This window comes from Onychostoma macrolepis, chromosome 25 (assembly GCF_012432095.1).
Source record: "Onychostoma macrolepis isolate SWU-2019 chromosome 25, ASM1243209v1, whole genome shotgun sequence".
Lineage (NCBI taxonomy): Eukaryota > Metazoa > Chordata > Actinopteri > Cypriniformes > Cyprinidae > Onychostoma > Onychostoma macrolepis.
In genome coordinates this window covers 9,036,085-9,058,863 of record NC_081179.1, presented here as the reverse complement: position 1 = coordinate 9,058,863, position 22,779 = coordinate 9,036,085, and the positions used below count along the sequence as shown (strand labels likewise).

At 38.0% G+C, this 22,779-nt stretch overlaps 2 long non-coding RNA genes and 1 pseudogene across 2 annotated transcripts; 1 reads left to right on the top strand and 2 right to left on the bottom strand.

Moving 5' to 3' along the window:
• Nucleotides 1-3,327: 3,327 nt before the first annotated feature.
• On the bottom strand, nt 3,328-6,339 carry LOC131534590 (uncharacterized). The gene is made up of 5 exons (XR_009269384.1): nt 6,263-6,339; nt 5,924-6,028; nt 5,577-5,650; nt 4,790-4,883; nt 3,328-3,699 (listed from the first exon to the last, which is right to left on the bottom strand). It is a non-coding gene; the product is annotated as an uncharacterized LOC131534590 (long non-coding RNA).
• A 2,634-nt stretch (nt 6,340-8,973) lies between these two features.
• LOC131534589 (uncharacterized) lies at nt 8,974-9,968 on the bottom strand. The gene is made up of 3 exons (XR_009269383.1): nt 9,895-9,968; nt 9,690-9,799; nt 8,974-9,473 (listed from the first exon to the last, which is right to left on the bottom strand). It is a non-coding gene; the product is annotated as an uncharacterized LOC131534589 (long non-coding RNA).
• Nucleotides 9,969-19,764: 9,796 nt separating this feature from the next.
• Nucleotides 19,765-21,551, top strand: LOC131534587 (class I histocompatibility antigen, F10 alpha chain-like; annotated as a pseudogene).
• Nucleotides 21,552-22,779: the final 1,228 nt, after the last annotated feature.

Genomic DNA, 22,779 nt, shown 5'->3' with positions numbered 1-22,779 from the left:
TTATTTTAAATCTTGTCGTACCTGCATGTCGTCTTTTCCGTGAAATAACAGCTACAGTACAAAACACCAATATTAGAGTAAAAACCATCAGAACTGAAGGAATCGCTGATTTAAATGGTTCCCCGTGATCAAACTCTGAAACATCAACTAAAGTTGATTTCTAGCGATTATCGCCGATTTGATTGCACAGATACTATTTAAACTAAACTGAGCTAGACAATGACATCTCTGAATTCAATAATGAAATGCCTTTAACTGAAAATTGAGTGTTTAATCTTATCATTATACATTACTGACACTCTATCCTCTGATTTGATACTGTTAAGTGCTTTGACACAATCTGTATTGTTAAAAGCGCTATATAAATAAAGGTGACTTGACTTGACTTGACTTAACTTAAAGACTGAGAGATTGACTTTATTTTGTTTATTTGAAAGAATTCATCATTACCCAAAGTGACGTCCAGTTTGTTGTCCAGACTGAGGTGTGTGGCAGAGCAGGTGTATTTGTGTTTGTCTGCAGCACTGATCTCCAGACTCTTCCTCATCTGGTACGTCCCGTCATCATTGGGCAGCAGATCTCCTCCAGTGATCTCATGATCAGCTACAGGCTGCTCGTCTCTGAACAGGGTCAGGTTGATGTGACGAGGGTAAAATCCTGTCTAACAACTCACACGAAACCCTCCATCTGAATTTGCTTTCTGAATGAGCCGGACTCCAGGTTTCACTGCAGAAAATAAAAGTAATCGTGAATATGAAAATACATTATTTTATCATAAATTATTATATTAATTAGTGCTCTACAGTAGATGTAAAATTATGATAATCATTTAACATACAACAATTTGGACTCTTTATGCAAATCTTTCCCTGTTATTACAAAAAAAAAAAACATTTAATTTGACCTCCTGAGTTTGACAGTCAACATTTTTTGAAGGTTAAGCACCTATTCACTCATTGAAAAAGAAAGAAACGAGAATTAATTTTTCAATCTTTTTATATGCTTTTTTGTTTCTCTCAAAAAGCTACAGAAGCAGACTCAAACAGAGAATAATATTAATAGCAGATGTTTATTTTGGATCAGCAAAGCGAAGTTGACTGAACACGGTGAGTAGATAAACCAGTCGACCAGTTGGAGGGCGATGAGAGGGTGATATGATATCTTTGTCTTGACAGGAATACTAGAAACTTGTAACAGAACACACACCTCACAAAGGCAGAGTAACAGGTTTCTGGAACAGACAGACTGGGGAACTCTGAGGAGACAACACTGGAGAGAACACTAGAGGTAAGTAACAGGTAAATAGCTGTGATATCATGAGCAGTCCACTTCGTATGAACGAGACTAGACCACGAGTGAGACTGAGGTGTGTGCTTAAGTAATATGGTTGAGTGGCTGTGGTGATTGGGAACAGGTGCAGGTGATCAGTATTCAGGTGAGGGTGCTCTTTGTGATGACATGGTGGGGAATGACAGACAGATCCGTGACATATAGGCTACTTGATCTTTTTTCTTTTTTCCCACAGAAGAGATATACAGGTGCTGGTCATATAATTAGAATAGTTGAAAGTTGATTTATTTCACTAATTCCATTCAAAAAGTGAAACTTGTATATTATATTCATTCATTGCACACAGACTGATATATTTCAAATGTTTATTTCTTTTAATTTTGATGATTATAACTGACAACTAAGGAAAATCCCAAATTCGGTATCTCAGAAAATTTGAATATTACTTACATGTATAGCTTAATATAACGTAAATGATGCCTCTTATTTAAATATGTAGTAAAAAAAAAAACCCATGAAAATGTATGTTATTTGAAAAAAATCGACATTGTTTTTGGACTATGGGGGGCGCCATTATTTTACGTGCACAGTACATTCTGCGTCGATGACGTCAAATGGTTGCACTCAGTGTAATTACCACAACACAACTCAGAAAGTAAAATACTGATACGATACCACATTGTGAGGCTTTTGGTTTTCAGTCGAAGGGCAACAAAAGAAGCAATGTAATGTAAGACTTCACTGCTTTCCTAGCGATAAGAAAAGGAGAAAAGAATGGGATGCCTGTGGACGAATAAAACTTCCTAAAGACTCGCTTCTTTTTTTCTCTCCACTTTATCCCTGATGCCTTTGAGTCTTTTAGTAGACCACAGCTACTGAAAGAGCTTACAAACGGCTGAGACAAGAAACGCTAGATGCCATCTGTTAGGATGTAAACATGCCGACGCACGGCCGCTAGAGAAGTTTCTCAGCTCTGACTTCCCTCGATATCCAGGACGTTTATCCAGCTAACAAATTTATGTTCTGAGAACGTTTTTGTAACGTTCTGTTTTGGTTGTGGGAACGTTATTTGGAATGTTCCAAAAATGTGGAAATGTCCAGTTTGTTTAACGTTGCTAGAACGTTATTTGATGGTTAGCATAACGTTCCTACAACGTTCTTGCAACCTAAATTTCACTAAAAATATAACGTTCTATGAACGTTTATTTGGAACATTCCAAGAACGTTAAAATGTCCAGTTTGCTTAACGTTCCTACAACGTTATTTTTTGTTAGCATAACGTTACTACAACGTTCTTGCAACCTAAATTTCACAAAAAAAAAAAAAAGTTCTATGAACGTTTATTTGGAACATTCCAAGAACGTTAAAATGTCCAGTTTGCTTAACGTTCCTACAACGTTTTTTTTTGTTAGCATAATGTTCCTACAACGTTCTTGCAACCTAAATTTCACTAAAAATATAACGTTCTATGAACGTTTATTTGGAACATTCAAAGAACGTTAAAATGTCCAGTTTGCTTAACGTTCCTAGAACGTTATTTTATGGTTGGCATAATGTTCCTGCAACGTTCTTGCAACCTACATTTCATTTAAAAATATAACATTCTATGAACGTTTATTTGGAACATTCCAAAAACGTTAAAATGTCCAGTTTGCTTAACGTTCCTAGAACATTATTTTATGGTTGGCATAACGTTCCTTCAACCTAAATTTAATTTAAAAATATAACGTTCTATGAACTTTTATTTGGAACATTCCAAAAACGTTAAAATGTCCAGTTTGCTTAACGTTATTTTATGGTTAGCATAACTTTCCTGCAATGTTCTTGCAACCTAATTTTCATTAAAAATATAATGTTCTATTAACATTTATTTGGAACATTCCAAGAATGTCAAAATGTCCAGTTTGCCTAACGTTGCTAGAACATTATTTTATGGTTAGCATAATGTTCCTACAACTTTATTTCCACCTGCATTTTCTTAAAAATACAACATCCTAAAAACATTATTTGGAACATTACAAAGTTTAGTTTAATAAAATGTTATTTTAAGATTAGCAGTATTGCAACATTCGCTTTCAACATCATTTTTATTAACACAACCTTCCAGATACGAGCAAGTATATAATTACATGTGCATTTCAACAGGTATCTGAATTATTAAAGATAATCACTTTCAAAAAGTTAATTAACACATTAAACAAATTGGTGAAATTTGCATATCATGTAAAATAATAATAATAATAATAATAATAATATGTAGTTTAATATTTATGACAATGAACTATAACTTCACAGCTAAATATAAACTATGAAATTAACATTTAATAATTGAGAACTTCTATATGAATTTGAGTGTGGGGTGTGGGTGCTGAAAAACTGTGGTCCATGTCCTGTCTCCCCACGCTCCATCTATAAAGTAAACAGATTGGCTGATGTTACAATGTGATATTACAAAATGCCTATAAAATAATTAGTGTGGCTATGCCAAAAAAATTATTAGGATCTGTGCTGCGAGTTCTACAAATATTACATTACTCAAGAGTCAAAGGTAGTTTCATTTGACTTGGCATGTGTTACTTTCAATGACAAGCTACTAGCAGCATTAAGAAAACGTCTTCTGAAGCATCATTAGATTAAGAAAAATATAAACATTCAAATAATACATTTTCATCGTGTCACTTCCGAAAAACAATTTTAGGTCAACATAAATTGACCTAATTTATTCATCTTGATAGGTATACACATGCACACTACTGGAAATACATCATAATAGGGTAGTTAAGTCAACTGCAATTTCCATTTTATACCAATTTGAAACAGGAAAATCCTTCAAATATAGTTAACATTTAGAAGTCATCAATAAAGTTATTAAATGGCAAAAGTTGCCTTGTTACATGTTATTAGCTGATAAACTGTTACATGAACTCAGTTAAGGAAGGAAACTCAGAGATAAAACAGGTAAGATTAATAGGTTCTAGTAGGTGTTTCTGGGTAGGGATGCTAGCATTGACCCATTAACTGACAGTAAGAATTTTCGCTATTAACACATCAGTTAAATTGTTAAAGAATAATTTGTAATGTTTTCCTTTAAAAAAAATGCTGCATGGATTAAAAACTGCATTGTCAAAATGGCATTGAGAGCAAAAAACAAGTTACACTCAAGTTGTTAGTTAATCCTTTAAATTTTACAGGTATTCAGAAACAAGATAAATAACAGAAGGTATAAGTAGCTTTTTATTATGCGTCAAAGCCTAAACTATAAACTTTTAGAAGCTTGAAAATAAAGACTTCCAATGGAAAGACAAAATGATGAATGAAAATCAAAAATAAAACATTTGTTTGAAGATGAATGAAATTCATTCAAAATGAATTTGGAACAACATGAGGGTGAGCAAACCATGACAGATTATTATTTTTTTTTTTTTTAACTATGCTGATCTCAGTTAAAAATTTTAAATGTTGCCAAGTAAATATAAAGTTGTCCTGACATGTGTCCTACCTTGTGTATCTTGAAACAATCTGCAGAGACTACTTTTCAGATAGTAGTAGATCTGCCAGGATCATAACTTGAATGGCTGATGCCATTATTGTCCCTGAAGACAAAACACAAAATTAGAGAAATTTAACTCACAATTAAGCAACATTTATGGACAGCTTATTTTTATGAATCATAAGACAATTTTTAACCACTACAAACTTAGCATTAGCAATTACCTGACATCTTTATAAGAAAACAAAGCAACTTTAGGATAAGGGAAAGTAGAAGGTTTTTTTCCCCCATCTATATTAGTTAAGTATATAAATGTATAACTATAATCAGAACTTAAGACTTAACTGGTATTTTTCTGAAGCAACACAAAATACCAAAAGACTTTGACGGAATGACAGACAAACTGAAATTTAAGATGTTATTCACTCTGCCAATTCAGTCTGAATCAAATTGGTGGCACACTACATTACATCAAACATGACCGGTCTTTAGATGTCATTCTTGTGGGATGTTAGTTTGTTATTTTTCATCGGTATTGTGTAACATTATTCACAATTTGATCTTTAGGTTTAAATTTCAATCTAATATTCACAAAACAAAAGTATACTATTGCTTCAGAAGACTTAACATTTGTGCTGCTGGTCATTTCGGGTGATCATTACATCTGCATTAATAGCAATTCATCAAAATATAAAAACTGAAGAACGATGAATTTAAATAACTGTTTATAAGGTGACAAATTACATCTTGTACAACACTAAAGCCCATCAATTTGTTTAATGTGAATTCTACTTACTTCATTTTAGGCCCATATAAGTATCAGCCGTCTTGTTGCAAATGACATCACACCACCCCTCAGCTGCCTTTGCTCTGAAAAGATTGATTTCAAAAGCATGACAACAATTTGTTAGTATGAATTTTAAGAAAGACAGTGAGGAGCAAATAACAGTGTAAAATGTTAACTAAAGTTAACAAAACAGCCATTATAAATGCTCCTCAGCCCCTTTGTTCACTGCGTTCGGCGGATTTAGTAAACTTGATCAGCATCACATGGATATTCTAGATGAAACTGACAAAGCGGATAATAATGATTAACTAAAAGTTTAAAGGCATTGTAATACAGAGAATATGTCTTTGCTTTACCTCGCTTGAGAACTGTGGCGAGTGACGGTTACAGATGACGACATCCTGTCAGCTGTCTCTCCAGTTTAAAAATACAATTCGCGGGACTCGTTTGTCTGTGTCCAGCTGTGAGAAACCACACCCACACACACACACACCTTAATTTATCACTGACAAACTGTTGTGTATAACACTGCATATTTAACACTTGCCGTTGATAACTTTGATGTGGTTGTCCTTGCTTCTTTGCTAGCTAACATTACAATGATAACTGAGCTGGTTAATCTTCAGATAAAATTGACAAAACACAAAATAACGTTCAAAAGTGCTTTAAATAGGAATAAAGAAGTGAATGTTTACCTGTTATTTTCCGTGACCGCGTCGCGAGCTGTCCGGCTGTGATCCCGTGACTGTGAGCTGTGGGGGATGGGCGGATGTGACTGACTGAAAAATGCGCGGTTTTTGAAAAACACCGGATAATATTTTGTCTCGAGTAAAATTAATTTCTTTAAAAGGATTGATCTATGCTTAATATGAAACAGATTTATGTATTTATTGTATTATCTTTAGTTATGAAGGCTATTTAATTAATATTGAAAGAGATAAAGCAAACGTGATTTCTAGAAAACAATGTTAGAAATCATGAATTAAGCAAATTTTTCTTTAAAATACTTTGTGGTCAGCCATTTAGACATAATAACCATATGGTAGATTAAATTAATTTATACTTATTTAGATTGAGTTCCCTTAACCTAATTAGATTTTGAGTTCACATCACATATATATTGAGTTGAAATAACTTTTTGTTAAATTAACTAATTTAATTTAGCAAATGCCACTGATTTACAGTGTATGACATTTCACTATAGGCCTATGACTTCAAAAGTTATAAAAGATATATAATTAATAATGATAAAGTATATAATTATAAAAGATTCAGTGACTTTGCCACATCCTAATCGAGGTTGTAGTTTCATATTTAAATACATTTTATTTTTCGATCATATTCTGTTTTATTCTTGTTTTATATAGCCTATAAGTTGTTTTTTTGTTTTTTCTAAAGATGTTTCTCCCAACATTATGGTAATGTTAATAAAGTAGCCTGAAATCACAAGGACATGAATACTGTTCTCAGAATGTTTTGATAACAACATAATAACATTTAGCAATTAATTATTAATTTAGAAATTATATTACATTACAATAACGTTCTAAGAATGTTGTTCTAAAAATGTTTTCTCTCAACATTATGAGAACGTTCATTAAGTACAAATAACGTCCTAAAGACGTTCCAAGAACGCTGATTTTAGAATGTTTTCTATCAGAGTTATAAGAACATTCATCAAGTAAAAATGACGTCCTAAAGACGTTCCAAAAACGTTGTTCTAAGAACGTTTTCTATCAACATTATGAGAACGTTCATTAAGTACAAATAACGTCCTAAAGACGTTCCAAGAACGCTGATTTTAGAATGTTTTCTATCAACATTATGAGAACGTTCATTAAGTACAAATAACGTCCTAAACACGTTCCAAGAACGTTGTTCTAAGAACGTTTTCTATCAGAGTTATAAGAACATTCAAGTACAAATGACGTCCTAAAGACGTTCCAAGAACGTTTTCTATCAACGTTACAAGAACGTTAACAACGTTATAAGAACGTTCCAAAAACATTATTTTAATAACGTTTTGTACTAACATTAACACAACTTTTAAAGAACGTTAGTGAATGTTCTGGGAACGTTCCCTGTTAGCTGGGACTCCTTGTGGAGGAAAAAAAATCGATGGTACAGCATTTGGTTTAAACCTATACTTACATTCACCTGTAAGGCAAGGCAAGGCAAGGCAAGTTTATTTATATAGCACATTTCATACACAGTGGTAATTCAAAGTGCTTTACATAAAAGGAAGTGAAATAGTCATTAAAAATAATAACAAGAAATTAAAAATAATAATCACAACAATAAAAACAAAGTGATTTAAAAATTGATTTAAAAAGAATTTAAAACATTAAAAAATAGAAAGTGATTATACATAGTGCGATCAGTTCGGACGTAGCACAGTGCTCACTCAACAAATGTAAGCTCTTTCAGTAGCTGTGGTCGTCATATCAGTATTTTATTTTCCTAGTTGTCTATTCTGAGTTGTGTTGGGGTAAAAATAGCAACAGATAGCGCTAGTAGCTCACCAAGTGCAACCATTTTATGTCATCAGAAAAATGGCACCCCCCCATAGTTCAAAATATGTATAAAACGATGTAATTTTTTTAAATAACACACTTTAATGGGTTTTTTACTACATATTTCAGTAAGAGACATAATTCACGTTATATTAAGTTACGTTAATACCCAACCCAGATAGCAAAATTTGTCTGGCCCACCTCTGGGCCACAACCTTGCTTCACTTCTGGCCCAGTTCTGGCTGGGTCCCCGCCCAAAATTGGCACACACACTGAAAACCGACTCAAACAATTTCCTCTGGCCCAGATGCGGCCCACGCCCTGTAAAATGACTCTTATTTATTGACGTGGCCCAGATCTGGCCCGCATACTGTAGAGTTACTTCTATTATTTTATGTGGCCCAGGTCTGGCCCAGACACTTTAAACCAGATCTGGCTGAGATTCGGCTTGGTCCCCGGGCCGAATGTGGCCCAGAAACTGCTAAATGTAATTCAGCAGTGAAACACAAATACAACCATTTAAAAACATTAAAAAGGCTTTAATTATAAAATTACCAAATACTTTAAATATATATGAACAAATGCAATACAGTATAAACATTCACACTTTTTAAACCACAAAGTAACAAGTAAATTATATTTACTGCATATATATATATATATATATATGAAGAGTTCATTTGCAGAAAGATAACTTCGTTTTTAATTTTAAAAAATCATGTTTTTTCATTGTGCATTGCAATTAATCTCAATCAAACTGCATTCAGGTTATTTTGATTAGGTAAAGAATAACTAATAAATACTAGCTAACTAACACAATAAAACAAAAACATAACAAAAAACATGATTTTTAAAAATATTTTAAAACGGAGTTATCTGTTTTTGCAAATAAACTCTTCATATATAAAACATTGTGTGTCATAATTCAGTTCAATTCTTATCAAATGGTGTCAGTGCAGACAAGTCAATAATATTGCTGAATATTAGGTGTCTTCAACCAAGCAAGACAAAAGGCAACAGTGACAAGAAACCCAAACAAGACCCGGCTCAGTCAGGAAACAGTCTCCTCTGGCCAAACGAATGAACGTGGTGTGATTATTCCAGGCTGCATCACAAGTCAGATTGTGGATTGATATCATTCAGAATATTTCATCCAACTTCTTCTGCATGAAGTAATATCACGCCAGCAGGTGAAGCTGGTAAAAAGGGTCTGCGCAGAGGGCTTGTCTGGTTCTCGTAGTCTTTGCTGAGGATCTGTGCTGGGGCCATCAATGAGGTCTTCACAGAGATCTGTCATGGTCTCCGCTGACAGTCAGGGATGTGTTGTGGTCGTTCCTGGGTGCAGGTCCACCATCTGGTCTGGATACCGACTGGATCAGCTAATTACTGTAACCTAGGGATAAGGGTGAGACAGTATATAAGCAACTAATATAAGCAATGATGTCATTCTTCTTAAAAATTAACATGTCTTGTAGTGTGACATATTGTAGGAAGTGTTGCTGCTTACCCTAATTGGTGCAGCATAAAGATCCTTTAAGAGATTTGAATTATAGAAATGTGATAGTGTGTCGTGTATGGAAGGTTAAAGAGATGGTTCTTTTAAACTCACAGAGTGTGTCTGCCTCCTGAAGTCCACCCTTCAGCTGGAGCCACCTCTTCATAGTCCCCTTGACCTCCATTTCAGCAGCATTAGCTTGAAAGTTTTTTCCAAATTGCAGCCTTGAAATATGTACAAATATATATTGTAAGATAATTATTTAATCTTAAGCATTACAGCTTTTTACAATCATTAGGACCAGAGCCAGAATTCGCACCTTATATGTTTGATGAATGTTCATGCAGCAGCTCAGAATTTCTGTAAAAAAAATTAAATGAATAAGTGTCAGATTGCATATAATGTTATATAGTGTTCAGATTAAACTTTTAAGTTTGTTTGCTCATAATAATCCCCACCAGAGTAAAATAAGTATGATTTTAATCACATCATACGGCATATCTATGCTTCAAAAGTTTTCATTCACTCTAAAACTGAACCTGCTCAAGTGCAGCAGACAGATTAGGCCTTCATTCAGGAACAAAAGATGATGCACTTACATTTTACGGCTCCCTCTTACGTATCTATAGTGTTTTTCTCTGTCAGAGCTTCCCACACGGCATGTTACCACAAAATAAATATTATTAAATTCAGATTGCACGTATTGAATTGTTTTAGCAGGTGTAATGCTACAACAGCGTGCTCAGTTTGTCACAAACAAATGACTCATTTGAACGGTTAAGTGAATCGAATCAGAGAGTCACCGTATGATGTTTATGGCGCCTCCAGCGCGGTCCGACTCCTTTGATTCAATAGCAATCACTCGTTGAAAAGACGAATCGAATGAACTCTAGCAAACAAAATAGAATTTAACTCATTAAAATGTAATTACTTAACATGATCGTGCACTGGATACAGCTCATTGGTTTTCATATTAAAAAGTACATATTGTTTTCCTAAAGAGACCGCCTGACAGTTAGGCCTAACGTTACTCATCAACACTCAATCCGGGACCGAACGGTTTTAACGCTGTTATCATCGCAAACCTAACAGAACCATCTAAAACTATACTCTTCGTGGCATTTAAATATCAAACAACACTAGATTGATCATTAAATAACTTAACTTACCTTTTGCAGCTGAAGTATTCCTCTTGAGAACTGTGTCCGCCGAAATCTCCTCAGGATTAACCGCCGAATCTCTCTCTCAGGCGGCTGATCTCCTTCATTCTAGCAGCGGCCGCCGGAGACAAAACCAGCTCGGGCCGAAAGTAGAGACACACAACTACACCGAGTGCGGACCTGCCACACGTACAACAGCTTTCAGCCGAGATCGCCCAGAGAGAAAAAGCGCCTGTCAGCCAGAAGTGTTTTGTAGAGTCGGCGCGGCTCTGGCCCATTATCTTCTCACCGACGTCGTGACTGAGCCGACAGTGCCGCATTTCAGCCAGAATCGGCCCGAGTGTGCTTGCTATGTGGGAAGGATCCCTTTAACGCGTACGATCACACCGGTGTGATCAGTCTTGGCTGGTCCCTGAAGCGTACGATCACACCGGTGTGATTAGAATGTTCAGTGCGTCACGTCATCAACTGCTGAATTCAAATCTGTTTTCTGGCGTGGAGCCAGATCAGACGCGCGAGCGCTTGTCATATTATCACTTATTCAGTGTTTTCAACCATATAATGCTTATTTTAGATTTCAGACATTTAAATACACATAAGTACTAGCAAAACCATACATTTATAGTTTGTAAAATATGCACTGATGTCTATGGAAGCAGCAATAATGATCCTTACAAATATAATCTGACGACATGTTTTATTGATATCATATACAGATTGTGTAGATAACTTTAAAAGTTTACTCTGCTCTTCTCCCAGTTTACTGGAGACTTACTTTAACGTGTTTTGGGAGGAGAGGATGAATTTACGTGTTGTAAATCCCACAGCTGGGATTCAGCGCGAACAAACATGGCGGCGCCCATCACCCGGTTTAGATCAACTAACACGGTCATTATAAAAGTGTTTAAACAACCAAATACATTTACTTGCACATATTTCAGAATATCAGATATTTCATAATATAGCGAGTATGTTTGTGAATATTAATATTTAAAAAAAAAAGGAAAAACGAAATAAAAGCAATCCATGTGTCATACAGCACTATTAGGGCTGCGGTGTGTCACATGACAAGCATGACGCGTCGCCATGGAAACAATAAGGCTATAAATTCTAAAATAAAGGTCGCCTAAAAAAACTCACGCCAGGGGCTCAGCTAGAATATTTTAAACTCACGTGCGAAAGGGTTAAGACCAATACAAAGAAAGGATTTTTAGAAATCTTGGCCAACTGAAAAGTATGAACATGAAAAGTATGAGCATGTACAGCACTCAATACTTAGTTGGGGCTCCTTTTGCCTGAATTACTGCAGCAATGCGGCGTGGCATGGAGTCGATCAGTCTGTGGCACTGCTCAGGTGTTATGAGAGCCCAGGTTGCTCTGATAGTGGCCTTCAGCTCTTCTGCATTGTTGGGTCTGGCATATCGCATCTTCCTCTTCACAATACCCCATAGATTTTCTATGGGGTTAAGGTCAGCGAGTTTGTTGGCCAATTAAGAACAGGGATACCATGGTCCTTAAACCAGATACTGGTTGCTTTGGCACTGTGTGCAGGTGCCAAGTCCTGTTGGAAAATGAAATCTGCATCTCCATAAAGTTGGTCAGCAGCAGGAAGCATGAAGTGCTCTAAAACTTCCTGGTATACGGCTGCGTTAACCTTGGACCTCAGAAAACACAGTGGACCAACACCAGCAGATGACATGGCACCCCAAACCATCACTGACTGTGGAAACTTTACACTGGACCTCAAGCAACGTGGATTGTGTGACTCCTCTCTTCCTCCAGACTCTGGGACCCTGATTTCCAAAGGAAATGCAAAATTTACTTTCATCAGAGAACATAACTTTGGACCACTCAGCAGCAGTCCAGTCCTTTTTGTCTTTAGCCCAGGCGAGACGCTTCTGACGCTGTCTGTTGTTCAAGAGTGGCTCAATGCGACCGTGTCTTTTGTGTCTTGCCCTCCTTGTGCAACGTGTCACTGGTCATCTTTTGGACAACTGTCAAGTCAGCAGTCTTTCCCATGATTGTGTAGCCTACAGAACTAGACTGAGAGACCATTTAAAGGCCTTTGCAGGTGTTTTGAGTTAATTAGCTGATTAGAGTGTGGCACCAGGTGTCTTCAATATTGAACCTTTTCACAATATTCTAATTTTCTGAGATACTGAATTTGGGATTTTCCTTAGTTGTCAGTTATAATCATCATGAAATATATCAGTCTGTGTGTAATGAATGAATATAATATACAAGTTTCACTTTTTGAATGGAATTAGTGAAATAAATCAACTTTATAAGTTCATAAGTAGCACGGGTATATTTGTAGCAAACCCCAAAAATACATTGTATGGGTCAAAATTATAGATTTTTTTTAATGCCAAAAAATTGTTGAATATCCAGTTAGGATATTACGTAAAGATCACGTTCCATGAAGATATTTTGTAAATTTCCTAAAGCTTTATCAAAGCTTAATTTTTCATTAATAATATGCATTACAAAGAACTTCATTTGGACAACTTTAAAGGCGGTTTTCTCAATATTTAGAATTTTTTTTTTTTTTTTTGCACCCTCAGATTTCAGATTTTCAAATAGTTGTATCTTGGCAATATATTGTCCTATCCTAACAAACCATACATCAATGGAAAGCTTATTTATTTAGCTTTCAGATGTTGTATAAATCTCAATGTCAAGAAAATGACCCTTATGACTGGTTTTGTGGTCCATGGTCACAAACTACTGATAAACTGTGAGAAGAATTTTCTATCAAAGTCTAAGTCTATTTGTGGTGCAAAGGATATATATTGGAAACATTTATTTATTAGAAGCGTTTCTCTTTTTTTTAATGACTAGCTAATTATTAAAAGCTGTGAAGCTCTGTGAACAATAACAAACTCATAATGGATTATTTGCATATGAGTGCTGACTGAAAGCATACAGTATATCAGCAAGATGCATAAAATTCTTCAGATTTTTCTGCTTTTACTTCCAACAGCTGCTCCAAAAGGTAAGATTTCTAAAGACTTTCAAAAACAAAGTTGCAAACTTTCATTCAAATTCGTTTGTACTGAATTTGCACTGCAGATATCTCCTTAAACCAAGTGTTACACCTGCCTCTTCACTATACTACTGACACTACAGCATTAGCAATGACAGTAGCAAAAAGAAACAAAGTGAATGGAAGAGTAAAAGTATTTTTAAGCATGTAAAGAGGCGTTAACTTTTTTTTCAGTGCTGCGTGCTTAATGAATAAACAATTGGGAACACGGTGGCGCAATTAGGAAATCCTGCAAAGGCGGAGCATCTCATGCACTTTGGAGGGTCCTTCGTGCACTTCGGAGGCGTGGCATTCCAAGTCCGTGGACTTCGAAGTGTGTGCACTTAACTTTGGGACACAGCTAGAGTTAGTGCTGAAGGTAAAAACATAAAGAGAAGAAAGGAGAAGAAAAAAGGACTCTTGGTTATGCATCACCTTTGTTAGTTTTATTTTATTCAAAAACCATGAAACCTATTAGTGTCACGGTTCGTAAATCCTATGTTTCCTTCTCGTCTCGTGCTCGTTGGTTATGTGTGTGTGTGTGAGAGTGTGTGGGCGTGCCGACTCATCAGCGCTGATCACGATCGAGCTGCAGCTCATCACACCACCTATAAATACTCACCATGTTCTCATCTCCTTTGTCAGATCATTGTTTGTGAGTCCCGGTTGTGTTTTGATCCCGTCTTCGTTCCAGTCTTTGCCGTCTCCGTTCCTGTTCCTGTTCGTGTTCTGTGGATGTTTATCTGGATTCGTCACGTCACATCTGCACTTCTCTTCACGGACACATCTGACCATCAAAGTCCCTGCGCCACTAACCTGTATCTATTTTTGGACTGTAATTATCATCATTTTCACCACACCAATAAACTGAGTTTACTTGCAGATTGTTTCCGAGTATCTGTCATGACAATTAGATATTCCCAGAAAATGCTTTTTAATTTTCTGATGACAGCTTAATTTAACATTTGGAACATCAGGGTTAAGTTTATCTTTGGTTGTTTAGGTCGACTGAACTATAGCCATTTATGTATGCAGTGACATTGTTACGGGGCTGACGAGACGAGAGGCGTACGGATCCATTTGAAGACTTTTATTGGCAAGAGACGTGGTCATAACAAGCAGGGTCAAACAGTGGCAAACAGGTATAACAGGGGCGAGACAAAGAGTAACCAGAGACAAGCGTGGGTCGATGATCAGCGAACAGTATCCAAAGGGGTGAGACAGGAGAGGTAGTCCAAAACGTCAGCGATAGTCCAGGCAGGGGAAAACACGATTTAACAAAGGCAAGGCAAGGCTAGGAAAACTAATAGGGCTCTGTAGGGCAGCAATAATGCGTACAATACTCGGCAACGAGGGAGAGAATGTCCAGGGTTAAAATAGTGTGTGTGATTAGTGATGCTGTGTGATCAGGTGTGCGTGTGATTAGTGCAATGAGTGATTGGTGAGATGGCTGATGGGAAATGCAGTCCATGTGATGTGTGGTGTGAAAGTCCATGTGGTGAGCGGGTGACCTCTAGTGGTGAATGAACGGGAGTGCAGACCAGATTCGTGATCTCCACGGCGGTGCAGAAGACCACCAGAGCCAGACAGCAGACCACCACGGCGGCGCAGATAGAGCAGGAGCCCACCACGATGGATCAGGAACCCACAGCAGAGCCTGGGAACTAGGGAGAACGGAGACACAAGGAGAAGACAGAACATGCACAGACCCAAGGATAGAGGCAGGGAACACAGAAAGCTCATAATAGGTCTCCATAGCCGTAACAGGACAGAACGAGAGTTCATTGACGGCCTCCTTAGCCGTGACAGGACAGAACGAGAGTTTATTGACGGCCTCCCTAGCCGTGACAGGACAGAACGAGAGTTCATTGACGGCCTCCATAGCCGTGACAGGACAGAACGAGAGTTCATTGACGGCCTCCCTAGCTGTGACAGGACAGAACGAGAGTTCATTGACGGCCTCCCTAGCCGTGACAGGACAGAACGAGAGTTCATTGACGGCCTCCATACAGAACGAGAGTTCATTGACGGCCTCCATAGCCGTGACAGGACAGGACGAGAGTTCATTGACTGATACCGCTGACACCTCTGGAGGTTCTGCGGCGGTTGCCGCCACCTCTGGAGGTTCTACAGTGGTAAACACAGGACACAGGGAGAGTTCAGTAATGGTCTCTTCGACCGCAACACAACAGGCTGAGAGTTCATTGCTGGACGCCACCACCATACGAGGAGCTGAAGTGAGCACCGCCGCGTCGGGAGGTTCTGCAGCATGTACCGCCACCTCTGGAGAAACTGCAGCGGGCACCATTACTTCAGGGAACACAGCAGTGAGCGCCACTACCTCAGGGAGTTCTGTGGTGGTGTATGCAGCCCAAACACACCAAAATGCGATCCCCATCAGGGGAAGCGTTTCAGACAGGTGAATCAGTTCAGGAACAGGAGGGCTAGAGTGATTGGGTTTGGGGATACCAGCTGTGCGTGCAGACACCAGCGGTGAATCCCTCACACTGGATATCAGACTGGGATAATGAAAGACTGACCTTGATGATCTGGGTGTGTCAGCCCGGACGTGACCCAACTCTGGAAGGTCAGTGGAGACGTGCTGCGGTGACTCTGGACGGTCAGCAGAGACGTGCTGCGGTGACTCTGGACGGTCAGCGGAGACGGGACGTGACTCTGGACGGTCAGCGGAGACGTGCTGCGGTGACTCTGGACAGTCAGCGGAGACGGGACGTGACTCTGGACGGTCAGCGGAGGTCTGGTGAGACTCTCGACGAGCAACTGTGATGTGACTTGACTTTAGGAGATCCGCTGTGACATACTGCTGTGACTCTGCACGAGCAGCCGTGACGTGCTGCTGTGACTCTGCACGAGCAGCCGTGACGTGCTGCTGTGACTCTGCACGAGCAGCCGTGACGTGCTGCTGTGGCTCTGGACGAGCAGCCGAGACGTGCTGCTGTGACTCTGGACGAACAGCCGAGACGTGACTTGGCTTGATTCGTGACGATCAAAGGTGACTTGACTTAGCTTGTGAAGATCAGCTCTGACTTGGTTTGATTCGTGAAGATCAGCTTTGACTTGGCTTGATTCGTGACAATCAACGGTGACTAGACGGGGTGTTGTTGTGGCCGCCATTTTGTGTGTCTGCTCCAGTGTGGCTGCTATCCAACGAGAGAGTGCGGTGTCGCGTTCCTCCGCGACACCCACAGTGAAAGCTGAACCAACAGACCACAGAACATAATCCAAGAAACTACTCAATGACGAACGTGGACCCTTATGAATTACTTCTGTTCTTAAAGGCTGATTAAGGCCATCACAGAAAAAGTCTATCAACATGCTGTCCGGTAATTCCGAGCCATTCGCCAAAGCCAAATATTCCACAATGTAACCCTCAAGTGATCGGGTGCCCTGCTTAAGGGCTAGCAACAAGATCGCTGTGTCCATACCTGGCCATGATCCACTTGAACAGCCGCTGGATCCTTGTGTGGCCGAGTATTCTGTTACGGGGCTGACGAGACGAGAGGTGTACGGATCCATTTGCAGACTTTTATTGGCAAGAGACGTGGTCATAACAGGCAGGGTCAAACAGTGGCAAACAGGTATAACAGGGGCGAGACAAAGAGTAACCAGAGACAAGCGTGGGTCGATGATCAGCGAACAGCATCCAAAGGGGTGAGACAGGAGAGGTAGTCCAAAACGTCAGCGATAGTCCAGGCAGGGGAAAACACGATTCAACAAAGGCAAGGCAAGGCTAGGAAAACTAATAGGGCTCTGTAGGGCAGCAATAATGCGTATAATACTCAGCAACAAGGGAGAGAATGTCCAGGGTTGAAATAGTGTGTGTGATTAGTGATGCTGTGTGATCAGGTGTGCGTGTGATTAGTGCAATGAGTGATTGGTGACAGCTGTGTGCGTGTGATTGGTGAGATGGCTGATGGGAAATGCAGTCCATGTGATGTGTGGTGTGAAAGTCCATGTGGTGAGCGGGTGACCTCTAGTGGTGAATGAACGGGAGTGCAGACCAGATTCGTGACAGACATCTGGTGGTCTGATTGAGTAATAAGGCAAAACGAAAGAGAAGTGGCTCTAATGTCTGTCCCAGCACTCAACAAAGTAGCCTACTTTTTAGGGATTTATTTACAAGGTCTTTTACAGGTGAATAATGTTGATAATGTTTATAATAATAGGCCTAGTAACAAAAATATTAACAAAACAAATAGGCTACAAGAGAAGAAAGCTTCAGGAGGGGGCAAAGCCAACAAACAAACAAACAAAAACCTTGGGATAAGAAAGTCTAAATATCAAAATAAAATCAAAACAACAAAACCCTGATTTCTTTACTAACCCAACAGAGGAGCAATATGGCACTCCTCTTTCTAGCTCGTCAGAAACAACAAAGTGCAAATGTGTTTACGAATCTGTAATATATTAATTTCATAGTGTAAACAGCTTCAGTGATTTTAATGGGAGTTTTTGAGAGTGCTTGACTAGTCTGTCGGTGAAAATGTTCTTTGATAATGTAAATGTTCTTTGCTCTCTTTCTGTACAATGAAAGTGTTATGATTAGTAGCCTGCAATGTTTTTATTCAATTAAGTTCAGTTAAATTCACATTAAATATAAAGTCAGTCGTATTAAAAATATGTTACGGCATGACACCCATAAACAGATATGCATAATAGATTAGCTACATTATTAGGTTACTTTGACCATCGCCTACTATCGACACAATCTATAAAGGTGAGAATCAAGATATTTCATGATATACTGTAGTTAATGCGTTTGGGAATGTCTCGAATAAAAAGGAAAAAATAAATAAAACATAAGTGCTGTTGTGGCTGCTGTGTGTCACAGCTTGACCACAATGATTAATTGCTTCGGCCATTATACACAGACACACACAACGACACAGAAAGTCTCACTGAATTATCTCCTTTTCAAGGTGAGCTCCGAAAAAGGAGTTATTTTGCAGGTCTAAATCAACATGATCTCACAGAATTCCGTGTAATGTTCACGGACTTAATTAACCTCCGAATCTGTGGTGGCATCACGGAATCGCCGAAAATTCCGTGATGGGCTCACAGAAAAAATTCCGGAATTACACGGAATTCTGTGAGATCAGGTTGTCTAAATAAACAACCAGTCGAGCCAGATAGTGAAGTTTCGCTTAAGGTTTCGAGTAGGCTATCCAAAAATATGGTTTAATATCAAGATATGGCTATAACTCTAATCCTGCTTGTGCTGTCAGTTCCAGCAGTTACTTCGAAGGGTAAGATTTCAAATAAGGATTGTCTAAAGGTTAGATCGTATTGTGCTTTAATTCACAGTTGACGTGATGAATAGCCTACGTCATATGTGAACGATATCGTTTATTTTCACATTACATGGACTTTTTCCTTACGTCCTCTCTGTCATTATATATATATATATATATATATATATACACAGTATATGTATATATATATATATTTTTTTTTTTTGGTGGTATATATACACAAGTGGAGTGCTGACTGAATTCATTAAGTGGCATATAAACAATAACAAAAACTATAATAAAATTTATTTATTTTATTTTTTCCCCACAGGTTCACATTCTCTGTGTCTGCATTCAACATACATTAAAGGAAAAACATTATTTCCTGAATATAGTAACACGCTTATGTTGGATGATGTTGTAGTAGGACATTTTAATTCAAAGACATGGACATATTGTTATGGATTGACTCGGACACGAAGGCGAGTAGTGAATATATAGTGGTTTATTTTAACAGGTGAAGCACACTGGTGTAGATGATCTTGAAGTGAGTAGTTCGTGGATTGGTGATAGGATGATGATATCTCTTTCTTTTCCACAGCGTTTCTGGGAGACAAGACGGGGGGATCCACGAGGACACTCACACACTCCAATGACAGGCACTCTAGGAGGAGAGGAGGACACAAGAAGGAAGAAACACAGGAGGTGAGGTAAGTCAATTCTCTCGGAAGGATATAGTCTTGATCGTGGGATACAGCCGTGTCAGAGTCCACATTGAACAAGCAAGATCAGACAGTGAAGTGAGTGTGTGAGGATCTTTTGTAGTGGGTGTTGATGAGGCCGTGATTAGGTGCAGGTGTGCGTGATCAGCACTCCGGTGAGGTGGAACGCTGTGATTGGTGGAGTGAAGGGCCTGACTGATCCATGACACATATGTTCCAAGAGGAAATACTACAGATGAAGATAACGTGATTGACCCACAATATATCCGCACCATTAGTAAATATATTTATGATGATTTTGTGGAGAGATGGTTTGTGATGGACGGGGGAAACCTTACAGACAATAAGTAAAGAGGGTCTGAAATATCATTTGAGAAATGTGATGAACAGGCTTGTCATCTTCCTGTTTTCTGAGTGGCTTGGTAACCTCATGAGTTTTATTGGTAATTTTCACTTAAGTAATAAATGTACAGTAGACTATATCAGTAATGGTGGAGTATTTAGCTGGAACACAAAGTGCTGGCCAAGCAATGTCATTGAGATGAATGACTACTAACTTTCTTCAGAGATTACAGATCTATTTAGTTGAGTTTTGTCCATTCAGGTCTTCAGGTTCATCAAAAGATGTTTCTGTGTGAACTGCTGGACAATGACAAGCCAGGACAAATGATCACCAGGAGTGCTTCCAAGGGCCTCACCACAGATGAGCTCTGTTATCTTGATGGCAAATTTAATTATCAAGGAACATAATATGTTACACAGCAAGACCTCAAACCATATCTGCAACTGTCCACGTGAGAATGTGTACTACCCAGCTTGCATAAAAACACTGAAAAATTACCTCAAGAAGAGAGGAAATCAAGTCGACAGAAAAGGTATGTATGCCAATCTTGCAGAAAAAAAAGAAATACAAGGTTTTGAATTAGGAGGCAATAAAATATTTGTCATAAAATATGGGTTTAACAGTGCAAAGACTAAATATGCTTTGAAATGTGTAAAATGAACTGATTTACTGCATTTACTGTATCTCCGGATTTCTGCCCCTTCCCTGTAGTAAAACCCAGATTTAAATTTAATCCAGAAAGCAAACGCAGATGGAAGGTTTTGTGTGAGTTGTTTGGCAACAGGATTTTACCCTCGTCACATCAACCTGACCCTGTTCAGAGACGGGCAGCCTGTAGCTGATCATGAGATCACTGGAGGAGATCTGCTGCCCAATGGTGACGGGACGTACCAGATGAGGAAGAGTCTGGAGATCAGTGCTGCAGACAAACACAAATACACCTGCTCTGTCACACACCTCAGTCTGGACAACAAACTGGACGTTTGTTACAAACTTTTTAACACGTTTGTTTCAGAATTTGACCCTGGTGAACCATTTAAATCATTGATTCCTTCAGTGCTGATAGTTTTGGCTCTGGTGCTGGTGTTTGGGACTGGAGTCATCGCATATAAATGCAGAAGGAGACGAGCAGGTACAAGAACTGAAGTGAATGATAAATCAATTTTTAAAAATAATTTTTTTAATTGGCATTAATTCTATTTTTATTTTCTTTCATGTTATAGCTTCCATAAAGAGTGATTATTCTTCTGCTTCTAGTGAGTACATCATTAACTTTTGATAATGCCATTTGTTTACAATTCTGGACAAATAAAATTATTTAATTTTAGTTGTATTTTCTTTTAAATCAATAAATAAATTATTTTACAGCATCTGAAGAAAACCGGGGTCCAGCATCCTGAAGTTTGTCAATTCTACAAAGCTACTTTTTGTCTTCCATATTTTACTGTAGAATAATACAAAAGTTCAAAGTTTCATCATTAAAATGTTTTGTCTTAAATTTGTAGAATTGTTTTTGTTCTTAAATGTTAGCAGTTTTACAACCTTACCAAAGTATTTGGATGTGCAGTGACACAGCAGCACTACTTTCTTTCTTTCTTTCTTTCTTTCTTTCAATACTCAAAACACTTTGGACTTAAAACCAAAGATTAATTATTTGAGATTATAAATGAGTATTTACAAGCAACTCAAAATGAGGAAAGTACAAACATAGGCCATTAATTAGGAGGCAATAATAGTAGTGTTGACACAGTACCATCTGAATAGAACAGTGTAAACTTAAACGTGTTTGACTTGCTACAAAACTTGGTATTTGACACAATGACTAAGTGTGGCTGCAGAAAACACGTTTTTACTGCTTGATAACAACATGACATTTTTTTTCTGAATGTACTGCCATTTCCAACAGTTGTTTTAACAGGTAGGATTTCATAGACGTTAGATTAAGTACAGTATACAGGTGCTGTGTATATTGATTTATGCTTATTTTAAACATATATGAAATGTTAATATTATTTTAGTTTTGTTGTAGGATCTCAACAGACTGTTTCAAGTACTCCAGAGTGCAATCTGGACGATTGGGGCGGGGTGACACGTGTCACTCCGCCCACCCCCGATTCCATTAGTTTATAACACGGCAAATCTTATTGGTGTAGACCCGAGCCATGCGCATTCCTTTGTGTATGATTTTGTAATTGATTTGGCCATATTACAGAAATATTATGTGCTAACTCTAGAATCATAGGCCTATCTTAATTATTATCTATGTAGTAACCATGGTAATTTTAGTCAGATGAAGTCATCGTTTACAAATAAACTCTTGACGACGGCACCTCCGGGTTCTTCAGGCTGAATGGCGCTTCATTCAATAAGCTCTGCTGTATTATAAACCAATGAAATCATCCAGGGTGCACTCTGGGGCTACTCGACTGTTTTGCAAAGATATTTTTGTCATTATAACAATACTTTGATTGCAAATATATTTGTCTTTTTCTCCTTTGTACCAAATGAGGAAGATTTTGTTTTTTGAAGAGATTTTGTTCAATTTTTTCTCTTTATTCCCCTTATTTTCTACCATTTTTGCACAGTTCTTAAAACTTTTGTGAATACAAAATTCTATAATTCACTGAGTAAGACCTAAACAGTATGTTTAACATGCCACTAATCACAGTTATTATTCATTTAATCGCTGGGGGTTTTATACT